Below are 20,811 nucleotides of genomic sequence, written 5' to 3' on the forward strand. Positions count from 1 at the left end.
ATCAGCTGTGCTATTGATTTTGTACAAAAGACAGCTGCAAAGAAGATGTAAGGACATGAAGAATTACAATGATTAGATTTATACTTGAGCTCATTTAACCTGCTTTGTCGTATACTCAAACAGACAAGCAAATAAGATGAATTATCTAATGAAGGCCAGCCTGGATGGGGTCCTGGGCAGCCTGAACTAGTGAGTGACAACAAAACCCACAGCAGGGGGGGAGTTGTAACCAGGTGATTTGAGGGTGCCTTCCAACCTCAGCCGTTCTGTGATGCTATGCTTTATTCTATTCTACTTTAGAATGATCTGAAGAGGAAGGTGGTCAGGTAGATGTAGCATGTGGTTGGTTGAGTTAGCTAAGTAAAAATCCAGTCTCATCACTTAGCCCCCCGTCCTTCTTGGAGGGGATGAGAGAAAAGACAGCTCAGAACAACTAAACCTCATTTCTCAATCATCATGTTAGCAGCTATGAAAGTCAGGTGCAAGTGCTATTGACAAAGCAGGACATGAATTCCTTTCTCAGTTCTTTGCTGTATCAAAATGGTACAGTTTCTTTTTAAATGAACTGTATTTTCAATTATTACTTAACTTCTAAATGAGTAAAAATGAAAAGCCTGCTTTCTTGAGTACCTGAGCATCCAGGCTTATGGGGAATAAATGCTCAAATGCATGTCATAGAACTGACTTGACTGTCTGAAGATGGTGGCTAATTATGACTAAGAAGCAGACAATAATGAGGAAATTATTTCACCCTCTATTTGCTTACAAAATGGAGACCTTTTCTCAAAATGCTCTCCATCTGTTCTGAGACTTCTCCAAGCTGCTGGAAACAGAAAAACAAGTGAAAAGTTTCACGTCATTGCAATTTGATGGTTCTCACTATAAGGTGAAATGCAGGGAGAGTGTGTTAGGTTAGGCCAGGGAAATCAATAGGTTGTACAACGTCTTTGGGTTGGAGGCTATAGGGGGGAGGAAGAGTTTGTAGCATGTGTTCACATGTAGGGATGTTTATTTGCAGGGCACGAGAGAGAGAAGCAGGAGATGGTTTTATAAAACGTAGGTTTTAGATTAAGCTGCAATGTACCCATCTTCCTCTGTGCTTCACTACAACTTGTGCAGACACAAAGTACTTTTTCGAAGCAAAGTTGCAAGTTAAGACTTGTTTTTATTCTTCAGTACCTGGAAATTATATGGGAACTTGCAGACACTGATACTATGGTGCAAAACACTTGGCTGCCTTTTATGGTTTAAAGAACTGATCTGTGCTAGATGATGGGCAAGAATGTTCATGCTTGTAAACAACACTTACAAACATTCATATAATCGTGCCTTGAGAACAGCAATTGCTAACAATTAGTAGAATTAAATCCTGTGTTTGAAGAACTTTTTAAGGAGTCTTAGCAAACTGTATGGAGAGGATCAGTGGAACTGACGCATCTTAGAATTTTCACCTGAAGCCTATACTGTATGGACTAAGTATCCCAGATGTGTGGATAGTTGAGGCCTACGTTGCATTGTGTATCAAGGTTGAAATGCCAGCAAACTTAGAGAATTGTCTTCTAGCCACCCAAGCACTGAAGGCTTCTGTGACCTTATTACCATTTCTCTCCTCGTGAAAGCTGGTGATGAAAGTGCACTCCATAGATCTCCTATCCCAGCCTGTTTCCTGTGATCTTCTTACAAGAGTTAGGGAGAATTCCTAGCTGAGGAATGAATCTTAGGGTTAATGCGGTCTATCTTATCTCAGATCCCACTGGGAGAATAGGCTTTCTGTAATTCAGCTGCAGGTTATCCCTTCTTCGTGCAGACAAGATGGATGGGGAGATGGAGATGCTTGTTAAAAAGTGACTGGGTAGGTTTTTAGAAGACAAGAAAAAAATTTGCTTCCAGTTGGGCATGTGAGCAGAACAGTTCAGGTGTAGTAACGAGGATGTTCTTAGAAATGACCACTTCTTATTCAAAGCAATATATTCAGGAAAATATGGAATGCACATTATTGAAAGTGATAAAAACATGTTGTCAGAGGCTGAATGTAAAACCAGGTTCCGCCTCATCCCCCAGTATTACATCTGTTAGCTATCTCCTGATTAAATAAAAGCTCTTTTAGATTTAGTAACTTTGCTCTGGATATTGTGGCATCACTGTGCATGTAATGGTTTTAATAAATTTCATTTATAGAACTAAACAGAAAAGCAATCACTGGCAGAAAGGACTCTGGCTGCAATACTTTAACTCTTTGGAAACCCATTGTCATCCAGCACATGTGTTGAACCTCACATCACCTGCAGCACTATAGGCACCCACAAATAATTAATGTCTTTTGGTTTGTTCGTTTGATTTTAAATTGAAATACACAAAGAAGCCTGCAGTGTCTGCAGTTGATTATGCTTGGTTCTGTTTGTTTTGCTTCAGTGATTATAGGAGGGGGGTAACTTTTTTAAGAAAGATAAAACCTCTTACAGGACTTAAGTTTTCTGTAGAATATTAATCCAAATATTGTCCTTCTCAAAGTTTCAAAGGGAGAAACAAGTTCAGAAAATATTTGGAAGATGAGAGCAGTCAGAAATAACTGTGGTGTAGTGGTCCGTGATGTAGAGTTTGGACCCAGACTGGAATTTGCTAAAAGCTTATTTTTCACAAGCGTGCTGTAATTTATTTTCAGGTGTGAAAGCAAGGCTGCAGATCAAATAAATGCACTTTTAGCAGTAAAAGGTGATTTCTGTGGGATCCTGTTGAATGATTGGGAAGCCTACTTTGTGTAAATCTGCAGAGGATACGCACTGTGTTAACTTTCAGCTGCTTGGCTCTAAGTTCAGTCTGAAATGGGACAGATGTGCAAGCCTGGAAGTTGCCAGTTAAATTTTTCCTGTTGGCCAATATCTTTGTGTCACGTGTGTATGGAGCAAGCTAGGTTATATATTCTATGTGCTGCAGATAGAATATATCCACTGGAGCAGAACCATCATTTTAAGAGGAGCTTCATCATTCTGTGACAGCAGGAAATTGCAAGATATCAGTAACTTTTATTCATAAGTGTAATTCTGTTCTGAGTCTGTATTGCAATAGCACTGGGGCCAGCTCTGGGACTGGGCCCTTTCTGTGTGTGTCAAAAAAACAAATACCTTATCTGATTGTTCTTTCAAAAACTTTGGGGAAAATAAATAAAATGATTTTTAAGGATTACAAAGAGAAAGCAAGTGAAGCGCATGGGAAAGATTTTGCTGTTCTTTTTCCTTTCAGGGATAAAAAACAGGATCCATACTGGAAAGATTTCCACTTTTACGTCTCCTTTGTCTGCACATGTTTACTTTTTTCTTTCTTCTGTGTGGCATTTTAATGGAGGTGAGGCTATTTATTTAAAGGAAAACCACAGATTTGAGAAGGCAGTTCTATGCACAGATAACATGGGTTGTTCTAGACCTGGACACAAAATCTGTACTCTGGCCAAACCCCTCTCTGTGTTGCCATGGAGCAGTAATGCAATAATGAAGTACAAATGCTGCATGGTATCTCCACCAGAAATGATGAAAACAATATACTTGCTTTTGTTATCGCTGCTGTGTTACACTTTGCTTCCACTGATGACAGCAGATAATTGTGCGGCTTGCTTGCATTTAGTTAAGCTGTTGGCATGTACTTGTGAGATGGTATGCTGAAAATTGCTGTGAAACAGGAGCCAGCTCCTTGGAGAGCTCTCCAATGGGAGCTGTGCTGATTGAGTTGCCATCTTAAAGAATTAATATATATGTGTTGTTTTTTCCAAATGTCCTCCGTTCCATCATATTTGGTGTTGGGAGCACTGTGTTGAACAAGGTTAACTCTTTTGATATTGTTATCTTTGTACATTGCTTTCAATGAAAGAGATTAAAAAAAGGCCACGAGAAATAGCCAAGCCAATCGTCATTCCACTGCCATCTGTGAAAACTGGGTTAAACTTAAGCAGTGGAGTATGACTGGATTTTTGGGAGGAGAAGTTGTAAGAGAGACATACTTTAACCTCCTTGTGTTCAATTCTAAATTCCGCGCACTTGCTATCTTCTCAGGGCTCCCAGAACATGAAAACAAGTCGCTTAGCGTCTTGGGAGTCTTGATACCTTTTTAAAAACAGAAGTTTAGACTGTATTTTACTGAGTCGAACATTGGAAAATAGCGTTTGTTCAATTCTAATCAGGATCAGAGGGAGTTGGAGATGATTATCTAATTTAATTTCTCTACTTGGAAATTATTATTAATGTTGTTATTGTTGCTGTTGATGTAATTCCAGGATGTACAGATGAAGATCTCTTAAATGAACGCGTTCCTTTTTGCAAAATATACTTCATAACATTTGTGTAAGATAAAAAATGAGAAAACGATGATTAAGAAGAGAATAATCACCTCTTTCAACAGTTTGTGTTATGCTGATCAAAAGTTCCTTTTGTCTATGCAGTTGTTTGTCTGCTTTTAAGTCAAAAGTAATTTTGCTGCCACTTCTGCAGCAAAACAGGTCCTGTGATGGCAAATCTGACTTGAAAGCCCACCAACCTGTTGGCAAGATTTGACTGGGAAGTGAGATAAACAAAAATTGTCCTTGGTGGATTAGGTACTTGAGAAAATAGGTGTTGCTCTCATCGTTTCCCATACTCTAATCTTGCTATTTTAATTATGAGGGGTTCTCTGAAAGTGATGTCTCCAATTTATGATGGTAGCCCACAACATCAGAGGTGGATGTTGGTGGTATGGCAGTAGAGGCTGAACCTTTCCATTGATATATCTCATTATATTTTGTTGCAGTGTGACAAATGGCAGCAGAGGGGCAGTGTGACAGAGTGGTGTCTGACATGGGAGGGTGTATGGAGCAAAGGTATGGAACTGAATGCCTCTGTGCAGGATAATTAGCACCCACTGACATTCATCGATACATGCTGAATGCTTACAGGGCTCTGCTGGTGCAGATTTGTATGAGCACAGCGTGCAGGCCTTTGTTCATTGCTGGTGAAAAATGCCTAGCTAGTGTTGGTGATTGTTGAAAAACAGTGTTGCTGAGAATGTAGTCTATCATAGTGCTCATATATTTGTTGTAGTTTGCGTGGAAATAAATAGGAGGCATTTATTTCAGAGCAACCTATGTAGTTTTACATCAAGTGCTTAGGGTGGTAGCTTTTAGTTTGTTCATGTGGATAATGCACTGCAACTATGTAATGAATACTTAATGACTGGGTAAGTCTTACAGCCTTATCAATAGATGCTTCCTCTTAGCGACTGCAAGCACCAGTAACTGGTGGCTGCCTTGGCTTTTGGAGCCCAGAGAGTGTGCTAGCAAAGCATTGCAGCTGTGAGAGACAGTCAGTAGTTAATGGAAGGAGAATCCTTTGAAAGAGTGGATCTCCACTCTCTTGCACTTCTGTAGGTGCCAAGCTACTGATCGAACTCCTGGAAATAAGTTGACATTGCAGTGGTTCTGATGGCCCAGGCTGGGGAAATGCAGGCTGGAGGCTGTGTTCACAATTGTTCTGTGTGTCATGACTGGGTGAAAGATGACTCAGGGTGGACAGAAAAGCCTCTCTCTGATTTTGCTCTCTGTTGTTAGCTGCAATGCACGCACAGCTGTATAAAATGAAGGCGTCATGCCTTTAAGCAACAGTTGCATAATCATTCCTTTAAGCCAAATTTGCTTTCCAAAAGTAGTGGATAGAAGCAGGGAAGTAAGAGAGAGCACAATGCACAAGCAAAGAGCTCGTAGCAAATTGTAATACTTCAGATGCCTTGACATGAATTTACTCAAATTTAGTATGAAACAGGAGAAGACAGCCTTTGACCTTTTCAACTGTTTCAAATGGAGTTGCACTGTGGCAGGGGTGTCCAGGAAAGATCAGCCGTGGCAAAGGGACATGTTTTGCTTGTGGGCAGGGTCAGTATATCAGTAAAGTCAGCCCAGAGCTTGTCAAGGCTGATTACCAAAAAAAATAATAATAATAAAAAAAAAGCTCCTGGATGCTCTTTGTTGTGCCTTTTAAATGATGTTTTATGCTGTGTGTTCCTTCTGCTAATAATACTAAGAGTAATGAGGTTGATTATGATGTGTTTTATTTCTTAGTACTGCAATACAGTCAAAAGTAATAACAGCTTTGATTTGAGGTTTGCTAGTTCTGTGGGAGAAAAGATTGGTGAAACAATATCTCATGAGTTTTGATGCTTTTCTGGATTATTGCCCCATTAACATTTTATTTCTTGTCCTTTTTGTGGTTCTTCCTTTTCTCTTCTCCATATCTGTCCCTTCTCAGTGTGGAGCAGTTACTTAATGGCCATCTCACTTTTTCCAGGAGGAAGTAATTTCTTCACTCAGTCTGGAACGAATTGAGCTGCCACGCTCAACTCATCACAGTAAAATTGTTTTTATCTGTTTCTCATGTTCTCAAATTGTTGGAATCTTAATAAATGCAGACAAGTAATGCATTATAAAGTAATGCAATAAAAGCAGGCTATCTGAGATTCAGGTTTGATCCTGAATGTTTGGATTTGCAATACATAAACCGACTGCAGTATATCTTTTTTGCACAATCACAGAATTGTACAGGCTTGGAAGGGACATCTAGAGACAAGCAAGTCCAACCCCCCTGCCAAAACAGGCTCCCTAGACCAGATTCCACAGGTAGGCCAGGCACACGTGTAGAGAAGGAGGCTTCTCAACCTCTCTGGGCAGCCTGTTCCAGTGCTCCGTCATCCTTACTATTTGTGCAGGACTTCCTATGCTTCAGTTTGTGGCCATTTCCCCTTGTCCTATCGCCACGCATCACTGAAAAGAGAATTTCAGTATCCTATGCTGATGTTCTTCTGCAAAATGACTACCACAATGCAAAAGCTTTGCATGTTGTGAAGACTGTCTAATACTGGGCTAGAGGTGAATAGAAACCTCATCACCATAACCAGCTGGAATTTACAACTCATTTGTAAGCGGGTTCTACAGTTAGAGTTCTGCTGCCCATCTTTGACATTTCAGCTTCTAAAGGCTCAGTCAGATTGAGAAGGTCATATCTGTGCTGTATGCTTTAATTTCACTTCTTCTCCATGTTACAAAAGCATGCGTTTATCATGCTGCAGTGAAACAGAGGTAGCGTTATTGGAAATGAAAGGGGAGCTAGGCCATCCAGTGTTACCTGCTGAGTGTGAGCTGCCAGGAGCTCTGATTTAAGTTGTGGCTCGTGTATCTTAAAAAATTCAGATCTTTCCAGTTAATGTGTTTTCTAGGCATATTCATCAGAATTGATTTGATGGGGAAATTGCTAACATCCAAGTGAATAATTACCAAAGAGCAGCTGTAAACAGGCTAACAGTTTCTGCACAAAAGCATTTAGGTTTTTAGCAGATCAGAAGTTGAATGCAGAACAGCTATCTCATGCTGGTCATGAAGATGGTAAACACTGAACAGGGATTTATTAACAGGTGTTTAATCTCTATGACACAGAATGTAGTCTTGCTCTGGTTGGCACTGGTACAGCATCAGCTGAGAACTATGTTCTCATGTCCCACCATTTGAACAAATCATGGCCTGATCTGAAAAACTGGGTAAGAGCAGCAGTGTAAAGAGGAATCCTTTAAGAAAGACTGAGTTTTCAGTCGTTAGGCTAGGGAGGAACAGGATAGTTGTTTTCAGGTATGTAGAAATGTCATAAATTATTTTTCTCCATATTTGGTGGTGAATAGGACAGAAAATGAAGGGAGTATTAAGTATTTGATTTGATGTAAATTTGACATTAATTATCGAATAAAATTTGTGTTAAAATTGAAGAAAAGCCTTTTGAAGGTGGTGATAATTAAGCTCTGGGCTGTGAAGCCTCAGTCATTGTGGGTGTTCTCTGAACAGATTGAGAGAAGCAGTCAGAGGGATGACATGAGGGACTTGATGGCTTCTTGTAATGATCAGTAGTTTTCATACTTGCTCCAGAACCTCAGCTGAATCAGCATATAAGTTAAGTTGTCAGATGTAGCTGATGATTCAAGTGTTTTCTTACAGTATTCAGAACTTCAAAATGACTTAACAGAATCACAGAGTGGCCTGGGTTGCAAAGGACCACAATGCTCATCCAGTTCCAACCCCCTGCTACCTGTTCCAGTGCCTCACCACCCTCTGGGTGAAAAACTTCCTCCTAATATCTAATCTAAACCTCCCCTGTCTCAGCTTAAAACCATTCCCCCTTGTCCTATCACTATCCAGCCTTCTCCAGGCTTTGTGTGTTTCTCTGACTCAGTCATGTTGTTATAAAGCTCTGAGCTTTCAGTGAAAGGAAACCATTAATCCTACAGTAGTTATGGCTGCTATTTGTTTACTGGCCTTTATTTTCTCTTTAATTACAATACAGTGTCTACCTTTGATATCAGTTATTTCTGTTGTTGGTTTTGTAGAGAAATTCAAGGTAATGAACACATTATGCAGCGTAAAATTAAGGTTATTATGTTACTTTGTGTTGCTCATCAGATTCTTCTGGTAATATTTCAAGTCTGGTAAGTCATACGTGTTTTGAAGATGAATTTGTTTGATGTGAGTAAACATTTTTACAGCCTTTAGCTACCATTTCTTCATCCCTTGATGAAGAAGGTGGTTGTGCTCTTCGTTTATGGGAGTAGTCTGTTGTGACGGGAAACTAGACAAAGAAGATGAACATCAAAACTTGGAGTGTTTACTTGGATTTTATACAAGAGCCTACATGAGAATGAGCAGATTATATAGCCTAGGCTGAGGGTGTGACCAGTGTTGTAGAAGAATATATTTTTGTTTGTGTAGCATGCAAGAGTAAAGGTAATGCTAAGAAGGTGAATAGTCGGGATCTGATCCAGTATGTGATAGGAATGAAAAGCCCTAATTCCAAAGATCTGAATAAATTCTTTTCTTTGCTCATGGTGGGGGGAAAAAAAGGGTTAGCACAACTCACTTATGAGTCTCTTTGTAAGGGCTTCCAGAGAACTTGAGTGCTGTGGGTGTGTTGGCTTTCTCTCATCCTGGTTGTAAATTGTTTCCAGTGCGTGTTCAGTAGTTATCTCCGAGCGCCTATTATTTAAGCTGAGTCAATGAGTTGTCATCATGTGGCATTTTCTATTATTTAACAGAAAAACCTTCAAGATTATCTGGTGGATTTAGAAAGGGGAAGAAGGTTGATGTTCTGCAGTTGGACTTGGAAATTCACTTTGGGTGAGCTTCCTGCTGCGGTCCTGCCAGCTGCCTTGTGCCACCTGCTGCAGCTCATGGAGCTGAGCCATCCCAGTGAGCATCCTCTACTGGGAGATGGCTTGAATCAGCAGAGAGAAAATACTGGACCTCAGCTGAAACAGAGGAGAGTATTTGCACAAGCAGATCAGAAGTGTGGGCAGTGCTGATAGGCTGTAGTTGGCAATCTCCTCAACTGCCATGGCTGCAGATGAAAGAGAAAGCTGGATTTGTGCACTTCGCTTCTCACTGATATACTGTTATCCTCGGCTGTAGAGGAAAGGACTTCTATGTAGTTTAGAGACAGCTTTTTAAAATCGTAGAAGTTGCCGAAGTGCAGTTTGGGTCTTAAATAAGAGCTGTTCTCTGATTTTACTGCCCAAGGAGCTGTATCTCTCTAGTTCTTGGCTTACTAGGAATGCAACATGCTCTTTCCTGTTCCTGGTAGCTTCCTTGTGCTCTCAGGCTTTGTGCTTGGAAGTGCGAACATACAGTTTAGCAGAAACTCCCCTCACTTTTAAGACAACTGTAAGCTTTTTAGACCTGAATATCTCCAATCAATGTTTTTATACTCTGCATATGAGCATTTGATTATGTCTAAAACACAGGCTAACTGGGTGCCCACGGAGAAACACAAACGATTCTTCCTGAAGAATGAATGGGAAAACTGGGAACACCCTGTGGGACTGCTCTCCTTGAGAGCAGCCCTGCAGAGAACGACTTGGGGGTCCTGGTGGACAAGAAGCCGGACATGAGCCAGCAGTGTGTGCTTGCAGCCCAAAAGGCCAGCTGTGTTCTGGGCTGCATTACAAAAGGGGTGGCCAGCAGGGACAGGGAGGTGATTGTCCCCCTCTACTCGTCTTTTGTGAGGCCCCATCTGCAGCACTGCGTCCAGGTCTGGAGCCCCCAGCACAGGAAGGACGTGGAGCTCTTGGAGTGGGTCCAGAGGAGGGCACTGAGATGGTCAGAGGGCTGGAGCACCTCTCCTGTGAGGAAAGGTTGAGGGAACGGGGCTTGTTTAGCTTGGAGAAGAGAAGGCTCCAGGGAGACCTTATTTTGGCCTTCCAGTACTTGAAGGGAGCATATAAACAGGAGGGGGTACAAATGTTCATGAGGATGGATAGTGATAGGACAAGGGGGAATGGTTTTAAACTGAGCCAGGGGAGGTTTAGGTTAGATATTAGGGGGAAGTTTTTCACCCAGAGGGCGGTGATGCACTGGAACAGGTTGCCCGAGGAGGCTGTGGATGCCCCATCCCTGCAGGCATTCAAGGCCAGGCTGGATGTGGCTCTGGGCAGCCTGGTCTGCTGGTTGGTGACCCTGCGCCCAGCAGGGGGTTGGAACTGGATGAGCATTGTGGTCCTTTTCAACCCAGGCCATTCTATGATTCCATGACTGCCTCTAGGTTTTCCCTTTTGTTTCTTCCCAAGGCCAGTCAGGTGGTGGGAGGATGCAGTTATGAGAGCGACTGATTTGTGCAAGCAGACTGCACTCATTTCTCAAGCAGCGTGACAAACACCTACGTTGGTTCGTGCCTGATCTTACCCAGATGTAAGGTAGCAGTAGTCTTCCTTCGTTCCTTGAAATCATTTTCTCTGGCAGGTGTGAAGCTTCTAGGAAGCAGCTTTTATTTTACAGGAACTATTGCTTCTGTGTTCCTTAGCACAGTCTGGGCTTCTTGAGGAAGGCTGTATAGCTACTGCACTCAGCAGCTCTGCTTCGTTTCACAGCTGCCATCTGCGGGAGTGCAGCACAGAGGCTCTGCAGGGAGAAAGCTGATATCTAGCTAGGTAGCACAGAGAAGAGGTGAAGAAAGGTTTAAGGAATAAGAGAACTCCAGGGAAAAAGGCAGTGCACCCGGTGATTTCAGTTATTCTTCTGTTAAGCTTCTAGCATCTTCTTGAGCCACTGTGAACTGTGATTTGGATGCTTTCAGTGAACAGGACAATTTGTAGAGCTCAGTCGCAGCATGTGGAAAGAAGTCAGGGTCTTAAATCATGACTGGTATCTCATACTTTCTATCAATCTTTACAAGTTGACTTTTCTGCAAATGAAAGTTAGAAAAAAAATTTTGAGCAGAATCAGGCAATAAAATGCTGCCTGGTTCCTGCATTACCTTTACTGTGTGCAATGCTTCGAGTCCTTTGTAGTCGTGTGATCTACTGAAGGGGACAACAAGCAGTTTGCTCAGGTCTCTGCAGTTTGAAACCACAATTACTTCCTTCTGATTCTGTTTAATAACTTAAATAACTAACTTCTGTATTTACTTGATAATACAAAACAAGAGACTGTGATGTACTTCAAACTGAAAAGTAACAAAACACGTTCTGAGCTTCTCTCAAACAAGGAGTCGTTCTGAAGCATTTCATTCACAATTCCTTTCAAGTGTCTTCAGAATATTCCTCTAAGTGTTGATTTCTTCATTATGCATTAACAATAGCTAGAAAAATAGTTTTCCCAAATCTATTAAGTTAAAATTCAAATGGATGGCAAAAATAGGTTACAAAGTGTTATCTCTGTTTTTAGACCTACAGAGAATTCAGTATTTGTAAGCATGAGATGTACTTAAGAGTGAAGTACAACTTGCATTTCTCTGCACCATCTACTCTTAGAGCAGCTCTTTGGTCTGTCTCATAGGTCTGTCTGAATTAAGCTAGCAGCACTGACTCTTTGGAATACACCAGAAGCTGACAAGAAACCGTCCGAGTAATGAACTGTAAAACCTTTCTATCAGAAGAGAAATGCAGGTACAAAGAATTCTCTCCAATCTCTTGAATGCATATAAAAATAGATAATAAGGTATCTTACACACTGACTGATTAAAAGAACAGAAAAGCATGCTCACACATTCATCATGTGCTCTGTTTAAGAACCATAAGGAGTTTTCAGAATTTGCTTTGTTTTGGGAAACTTAAAAATAGTGAACAAACCTATCCTGGCATCCCTGCAGTTTTTGCTGCAATGAATCTTTTACCAAATGAGTAATTTTTGTGCTCTTAGAAAATGAAATTTCTGAGAAATGGTGCAAGATCTTTGGCAGAAGGCAAGGTGAAGTTACTTAAGTACTATGGTGCTTTGCAGATAGCTTTTCTTCTCCCCTCTCCCCCTACCACTCAAGCTCTTTGTTCCAAAACTGCTCAATTTTGGGCATTACTTTGTTAGAATGTTAATTCTTGTGGGAAGAAAATTTTCTTTTCTTTCTATGAGGTTGATACCTGTAGTGAACCGAAACAAAAGGGAAGTAGGAAACAGATCTAAGAAGGCAATGTTGTTTTTCTGTATCTGATCCAAGAGGTCAGTATTAGTTCCTTATAAAAACAAAAGGCACCTCAAAGGATGTAGTGTGGTCCAGATTACGTTCAGGGCAGAGAGAATAAATGGAATGGTCTAAAAGATGTTGCCACATGCTTCCTAATGGGACAAATGATTGTTGGAAATATTAAACAGTAGCTGAATTTATTTGGCATTCAATAGGAGATGGTATTTCCATAGGAAAAAAAAAACCTGATAGATAGTATACAGTAAAAGTGACACAGTAAAATTTTCTGGCCTGTGTGTTAATTGCTCTGTCTGAATTAATACAGCTGTATTATTTATTGGAATACAGTAATCAAAGCTGCTGCTGACTGTTACAAAGGGGGAAGGGCATTTCAATTAGCAGTCATTGCTCCCAAAGGTGCAGTAAAGAGAAATAAGCAATAGATGTATGCAGGTATTCAGGGCAGAAACTGTAAATGAATGGCTCGTTCTTGCACTTGATCAAGATCTGAAAGGATTTACGCTTTGTGGAGATTCTTAGTGATGTTCAGGGTGGTTTCTCATATTGTTTGTTGTATGGCTGGCTACAATTTCTTGTGGGCAGGTGGTCCATTAGTATTTGCAGCAGATGTCTTTATTTCCTTGTGGGGAGAAAACAAATGCAATAAGTACCAATCAATTCATAGCTACTCAACAAGGAGCTCAGATTTACTCTTGGAGAGAAGTGAATTTTGGTATCCATCTGCTTGGTGTTCCAAGTTTTGAATTTTGGTATCCAGCTGTTTTTGGGCAGCTGCCTTCTCTGCACCTCTCACGTATGACTTGATCTTTGCTTACACTCCTATTTTTACTTAGTTTGTGGTTGAGCATCAGAGAGGAGGATTAAAGCTCAGGATGTTTCCTAGGGATAGGGAATGTTCCTTTACTTGCCTACTGAAAATTTCCAAAATGCATAGGAATTGTTGATATATCTAGAATCTGTGATAGTGGCTTGATTTTTTTTTTAATTATTATTTTATTTTTTTAAATTCTCTAAATAAGTGATGTGTTGGGTAACCTGCAGGTTTTTGCTGTTTGTTCTTTTTCTTTTAGGCTGACATGAGTTACTCATTATTAATGCATGGAAGAATCCATGCAAAGAGTGTTGCCTCAAAGGTGTGATAGTTCACAGCAGTATACAGGTCTACACTGATGGAGTAATTCAAGCTGATGCTTTCCCATTTGTTTGGTGTTTTTATAATACGGTCTTTAAGAGCCTGCATTGCCTTCATAATTAGTGCTTGAGTGGTTTTATTTCCTTATTCTAATGGGTTCGTTCAGGAGCACAGGATTCATGAAAACATGATTTGGATCTTAATTCTTTAGGTGGAACTCCAGGGATTCCTGTTATCAAGTTTCATTCACTCTGTCATTCTTTGCTCTTTTATTTCTATGCTTTCTTTCCCTGCACTTTGACTTAAATCTCTACGAGTCTTCTATATCCTATGATCACTCACAGTTCCATTCCTGTTGATGAATGGTGAGTTCTTCAGAAAATACTGGTTTGTCAGAACGTTATTTTTCAGACTTGTCTGAAAATAAGCATCGTGCTACTAAGACAAACACGTGGTTTGAATCCTGACACAGGATGTTCTGTTTCATACATGGAAGAACGAAGATCCAGATTGATGTCTCTGACTGATCTCATTCACATTCACATGGACATCTCCCTGGGTAGCATCTCTGACCTTACCTCGTTGTGGTGAGCTTGCTTGAATGTAGCACCTGGGACCAAACTATTTGCACAGCCTATTTTTTTAATTATTATTTTATTATTATTATTACTTAAATATTGTATCAAAAATATATTTATTTGAATGAAATACTGTTTGTTGCTTCACTGAGTTTTGGGCTTTGCGTAAGAAAAGCAAGAAACCAAGTATAAGTAGATAAAATTACTAGTTTCTCAATTAGAATGGAGACAGTAAAATATAATTATATACAAGTCCAACACAAAAATGAAATCATTATATCAAGCTAGTTCATAGGTTAGGTATCCTGACCAAGAGACAAATAGCTATGATGAAAAGAAGGTCTCTGACCTTACAATGTATATCATGTTGCTGAAAGAGAGACAATGTCAGAGAATAGACATCAGAGAACAGAAGGCAGACCTTTTAGTAGCTCAAGTTGAAATTCAGCATTATTTATGAGAAAAAAAAAATTAGAGAACTAAAAAATTCATAAGACTGTTTGTGAAGTTGCTGCTTTCTGTGAAGGCATCTATACTTCTATTACAATATTACTTAAATAGATGCTCCTTATTCTTATTTTATTGACCTAAACTCTGTTGCAGTATTTCATGAGTTCTTCCTGTTCCTCGTACAATGGAAATTTGGCCCTAAGCTAAGGCATTGCAATCAAATTCTTGATGTAATGAAGCAACACCAATATGCATATGCCCATAAATACATATTTTTGTCTGTATAAATGAAGCTCTTGTATTGGACAAGATAGCTAGTGATGAGCAGTGTGTAACAAGGGTAACTTAGAGTAAGCCTCTTTCCCCCTTAGAGTATCAGTTTGAGGAGTGTGGGAAGAGGTGGTTTTTAGTTTTTTACTCATCTTCTTTTTCTCTCTCCAGTTTTTCACTACGAAATGCTTTGCCTTGCTTTAAGGAAGCAGGTACCCATCCATTTGACTTGAGAGAATCACTTAGCTAATTAATAAAATCAACTTTTCCAAGGAATTGTCATGTTTCAGATATTGGAATGTTGTTAAATTTAGGCACGTAAAAAATTATTGTTTTGAAAGAACGTGCTCTTAGTTAATATGGTTTATCCCCATTTTATTTGTGAGTGCTGAATGCAATAGATTATTCCATACTTTCACATCTTTTCTTAAAACATCCTTTTTTAATCAGTCAGTAAAAAGTAGAATTCTTCGGCAATACGGATTTGCTCTGAGTGAGTTCAAATATCAAATGCAGTCTGAAGCAGCATGCAGTAGTCTTAAGAGCATCTTTTTAGTGATGAAATTCAATTTGAACTCTTCCTTATCAGGCTCCACTTGATTGTTTTCCTGTAATTTCTTCAAACCTTGCCATCAATCAAACCAATGTCTTAGAAAACTCACTAAAGCAGAATTTGAGTCATCAAAATACACTCATGAGCTTGGAATAGAAGAACCATTTAGGAACTTTGGACTGGATGGACTAAATGTCCTGCTTGCCTGCTGAATTACATTTAAACAGAGTAGGCATATGTGGTTGCATAAATTACTGAGTGTTTGCAGGGAGGTTTTCAGTACTGGATGCAAGGTCTTGGTTTGGCAAAACAATATAGATTGGAAGTGGGTCAGGTACCAAGAAATTTTGATTTGTCTATTGCAGGGCTGGAGACAAACTGATACTTCATTCTAGAAAATAATTTCTTCAGTTATTAATCAATGTGGAAAAAAAGAGAATGCAAAAGGTAAAATTCAGTCTTTTTTTTCTTATTTTCAGGCTTTGAGCCGAGAGATTTTAATTATATATTCAGTTTTTCTAGGGATGTGAAGTTAACGAATAGCATTAAAAAAGAAAATCCTAAAAAACCAAATTAGGCCAAATATAGATATAGTCTGGGATCTTTACGTACATGTATGTATTTTAGAGATTATGCATCTCTTGTCATGATTCCTCTTTGGTTAATTATTCACACTAGTTTTTGCAATTAGCTGAAGAATAATGGCTTTTCCTTAATGGATATTTTCTTCTTTCTCTGATTTAATCCCTCTTCATTGGATTCTACTTGTTCACTAAAATCTGATGTATAATGAAAGAACAGTGCAGGGATTAGATACCATGGCATTTCTGAAATTTGGCAGAGCCTGAGTGAGTGATTGTTGTGTATTCACAATTTTATTCCTTCACTAAGCAAAAATACCTGTTTGCGATAGATTGGCGATAGCTTTATAGCTGTGTTTGGATGATAAAAATATAGACCTCTAAGAATGATGATTGGAAAGAATAAGTGGTCTGCTCATAGCTAGAGGAAAGCGATCTGTCTATGTAACTCCTGTTGCAGTGCGCTTGCTGCCAAAAGCAAGAAAAATGTCTTTTAATCCAATATAATAGTATTTATGTAGATCACGAAGTCTCTGAAGTTTTCACCTTGGAAAGGACAACTTACTGGAGAGAACTGAATGTTTTCACCTTGATTTTTATTTTTTTTCTGTTCAGCTTCACAGAGACAACTTTGCGCTCAGGGGAAAGAATCTAGTGCTGTGTGAAAGGTGGGGAAAGCAGAAAAACAAGCAGTTGTAAAGTCACGTTTTCATCTTCCAGAATTCATGTAAGGATCACAGTAAGCGTTAAAAACGTGGCTATTTATCTTCACGAGTGAAAGAGGTATTGTTTGACTATGTCAAGGAGAAATTGTAAATCACTCTAGTAAATGTGCTCAACAGAGTTTCCCTCTCTTGCTTGGCCTTGCAGTTAAATCCAGCTGTATTACCATGAAGAAAACCAAGCTTGAATCAGGATCCGAAAGGAATCCTTCCTGCTTGTTGTCAGAAAGGCTGGATGTTCTTTCTCCCTTCCTGATCTGCCTATCTTGACTAAGAGTTGAAGCAGTTTGACACGAATGAAGGCTGGTTATATATTTATTTAACAATTAAAAAAAAAAGAAAACAAATCCTAAAATGCCATCTGGTTGGCAGTGGGAAAAGTATGTTTGTGCACTAGATCAAACAGAGGGATTTGTACAAGCCTTGAAAAGGCAACTTATGTTTACCAGGAGGCAAAGATGGGGGCTTTCTGCCGTAAGAATAACTTCTGTTAATTAGAGGTAAGAGCCTCATGGGAGCATGATAACAACACCAGAGCAAGTTGGCCAAAGTTCTGTTTACCAAACTTGAGAGCTTTCTGCTTTCTCCCTGTGCTGAGAGTTGGTCCCAGAGTCTCGTTGCTCATTTCCCCATTTCTTGGCTTACACTGCATACACGATATTTCTCTTTAAAGTCTTGTTTTGAGCTTTTCATCTAAAAGGTATTCCCTTGCTCCCTTAAGTACGTGACTCTGCACATTTCTTGGCAGTAGCAAAATTTAGTTTCCACAGTCATGGAGGCAAAAATGGGAGTGTATCTTCTGCCCCTTCACAGCTTCGTGGGAGGAGGTGGAGAGAAGGCAGGAGGAAAAGAAGAAAGAAATTGTTCATGTTGGCATTATCATGGATGTTGCCATAGCATGATGGTAAATTCTTGGAAATGATACCAGTTTCATTTGGCATTGCACACATTTAGAGTTATAGTATCGTGTTTTTCATGTGTTGATCCATACCTGAATGATTCAGTTCCTTGCTCTTGCTTCATCAGTCTTGCCCAGCAGTAATTAAGCTACAGTAACCCTTTCCAAAGGCAGGGGAGTTTAAATATCAGTAATTTGATCTGCCCTGTTTACTGATCTCTGCTGTTAGCAGAGTTGAAAGAGAAATGTTTTAATTAAAACGATTGGCAATAAGTTGGTATAATGCCATAATTTGCACTGGGCCTCTTCTAGAAAATGACTTAACCTCTGCCTCTGTTGCCAAGGCAACTAATGGACATAATTGCAACTGGGTGTATGTAGGCAGCAAGTGGAGGGTCTAAAGCTTTTTTAAATTGCTCGGCTATGATGATGTTAAGGGATTAAAATGTGATATTAGCGAAATGTATCCAAAAAGTCTTTTCCATACTAGAAGTTTAATCTTCACAGTTTGTCTTCTGGTACAATTTTGTGTCAAAATCTTCCAGTCTGTACTCTAAAACCTTATGACGTCATACTTACTGAAGTTCATTAATGCAGCAATGTATGTATAATAACTTGTGATATAATCTGGAAATGGCAATGGCTATTCTACTGGGATTTAAGGTAATGTATTTGATGGAATCTTATCACCAATCTGTATTGAATCAGCCAAGAGTTAAGAGTTAGATCATGTATTATAAAGTATCTTGAATTACATTTTTAGACAAAAACCATGAAAAACTCTTTTTATCTCCTCTTCTTGCTTAAGGTTCCTAATAGTCACGGACTCCACGGAAAAATGGGGGATGTTTTAAGAGAAATGTTAGAGTTGCGAAGAGAGCTTAATCAGGCAGCCCTGATTTGATGCCTGTCATAGCAATGCACGTGCAGTTTGGTGGGATCTTTTAAGAAACATTTAGATTATACTCCTTGTAAATTTTTTTTCCATAGGAAGAGGAAGGTAAAATCAGATGTTTAGTATGTTCTTTCCATATTGGAAAATATGCAGGAATGGAGTCTAGAGAAATTACAATTTTTATTGAGAAGACAAGGGGTGCGCTGCAGTCTGTGCACTTGTGAATTGATCCATCTCTAGCATTTAGGCTTTTAAAGATGACAAGAAAAGAAATAGAATCTAATTGTATAGCATGACAGTGCAAACTACTGGTTTCAGAAGGGTAGACTGAAGCACGTGCAATCACCTATCTGGAGCTAAGGATACAGGATACAGCCATTTGAGGATTTCTTTGTATAGCTTCGTGTTGACCTTTCTTTGGCACACATGTGCAGTGTACCCAGAATACCAAGACAATGAAGAATAGTGAAGTGGCAGAATGAGTAGTACTTAGCTTGAAGGAAGGAAAGGCATCTGAAATATCATGATTTAATCAGATAGTTGGTTTGCTTTCCCTTTGTTACTTTATTAGTACATGTATTGGGGAAATAAACTTGATGATCTGTGCAATTTATGATGTAGTATTATATACTATGAAATAAATGATAAAAAATATTTCATTTTGTTTTTATAATCATTGCTGGAAAAAAATTTTATTCTAAGTTTATGGAATTCTTAGAACAGATAGAATTTGAAAGATAGGAGCCTGAGGAATGAGAACTCAACTCCCAGTTCTCAGTTTTTACACTTAGCTTTTCTCTTAAATGAGGAAAGATAAGAGTTGACAAAAAAAAAATTATGTTGAAAACCTTTTAGTACAGTAAGACCACAAATGATGCAGTAATGAGTTGCATATAAATTTATTGACTGTGTCTTAAACACCTTAGCGAACGTGTTGAAAAAGAAGAAACTTAAGTGATGACTGTGTAAAGGAATTTATGACAACATAGAAGTTGAGGCCCTAAGTTGACAACTCTTAGCACTTGAAATAGTTGAACCTCATGGTAGATATTTGCTAACCAAAACAGTCTAAGTTGCCTGGCTTGTGAAAGGGCACCGTATCAGAATATGATGCTGTGAGGATGGTTGCATTTCCATTGGTATTTTTGTATTTCCATTCCCATATTCTCACTCCAAATACATTTATTTATATATATATATATATATATATATAGGTAGATACATAGGTATGGATAGTAAGAAATATTAGTGGAAAGCATCACTGGAAAAATACGAAGTTGATGTTGACATTTAGGAAGTTAAGACAAACACGAGTAGGAAAGCTCCATCGTAAACTGGGAGACTAAAATGAAGAGCAATCAATCTAAATTTCTTAATGCAGTATTCACTTTTCTGTCTTACACCGCACTCCAACACCGTTCTAGAGAATGGAAAGGGAAGATAAAAGCAGCCCAGGAGAAGTTGGTCTCTGGCAAATGAGTAGGAGGAAATATAAGGAGGAATTCCATGTTGTGAGCATCAGTCCTGCAAGAAGAGCAGGATCTGATATGCAGCGGAAGTGGAGATGGGTCAGAGAGGTGGGAAGGCACGTAAAGGGAAGTCATGTGTACGTGCAATTACAGAAGCAGATGAAAGGCAACCAGATGCAGGAAGTGGGAAGAATGGATGCTGATGTTACTCTTTCTCTCTCTCATACATTTCCATTATAAAAGATGCATGCCAGATATCTGTGCTGGTCAGTAGAGTGTATGAACAGCACTAAATAAAGGACAGATATGCATACTCCTGCAGTTCTCAAAGGAACCAGTCCTGAAGCTGCAATTCAGTATGGTGACTTGACTTTCCTCTGGCCCTGTTCATTTTTAGCTGCAGCCATACTGAGTGTAGATCAGGAACTTCCTTGCTGTTGTGCTGATAAAAACAAAGTGGGGGGAAAAAAAAAGCCCTGCATGACATGGCTTCCCTGAGTCTGATGTCCAAGCTTGTGTTAACTCTGCAGAACTCCAACTACTCAGCCTGTGCAACTTGGCCCTAATACTTCAGCCCCGTCTCCTGCATATGCTACAGTCGACATAAAGTTTTGCATCACTGAGGAAATGGGCCATCTTCTTCACCTGCCTTGATCTGTGTTTCCAATCAAATGTTATTCTGAGGATGTGCTCCTCTGAAATGTACTACTTATTATTTCAAGTTGATTTTACCGATGGAAACCCCCGAAGAACATGGACAATAGTTGCTTAATCTCATTAGATAGGTATTAAATCACTTTTC

At 39.3% G+C, this 20,811-nt stretch overlaps 1 long non-coding RNA gene across 2 annotated transcripts in view; it reads left to right on the plus strand.

Annotated features, from left to right (window-relative positions):
- The window catches only part of LOC149916980 (uncharacterized), an 86,719-nt gene extending 68,170 nt beyond the window's left edge, over positions 1-18,549 (plus strand). Inside the window, exons 1-4 of one of the 2 annotated variants that reach the window (XR_016468515.1) lie at positions 11,831-11,928; positions 14,066-14,180; positions 15,810-15,891; positions 16,641-18,549. This is a non-coding gene — a long non-coding RNA (uncharacterized LOC149916980). Of the gene's footprint in view, positions 1-11,830; positions 11,929-14,065; positions 14,181-15,809; positions 15,892-16,640 lie in introns of those variants that run through there. The other variant, XR_016468514.1, reaches the window with a different exon arrangement.
- Positions 18,550-20,811: the final 2,262 nt, after the last annotated feature.

The sequence above is a fragment of the Phasianus colchicus genome, chromosome 8 (assembly GCF_987193195.1).
Source record: "Phasianus colchicus chromosome 8, bPhaCol1.hap1.1, whole genome shotgun sequence".
NCBI classification, from domain to species: Eukaryota; Metazoa; Chordata; class Aves; order Galliformes; family Phasianidae; genus Phasianus; species Phasianus colchicus.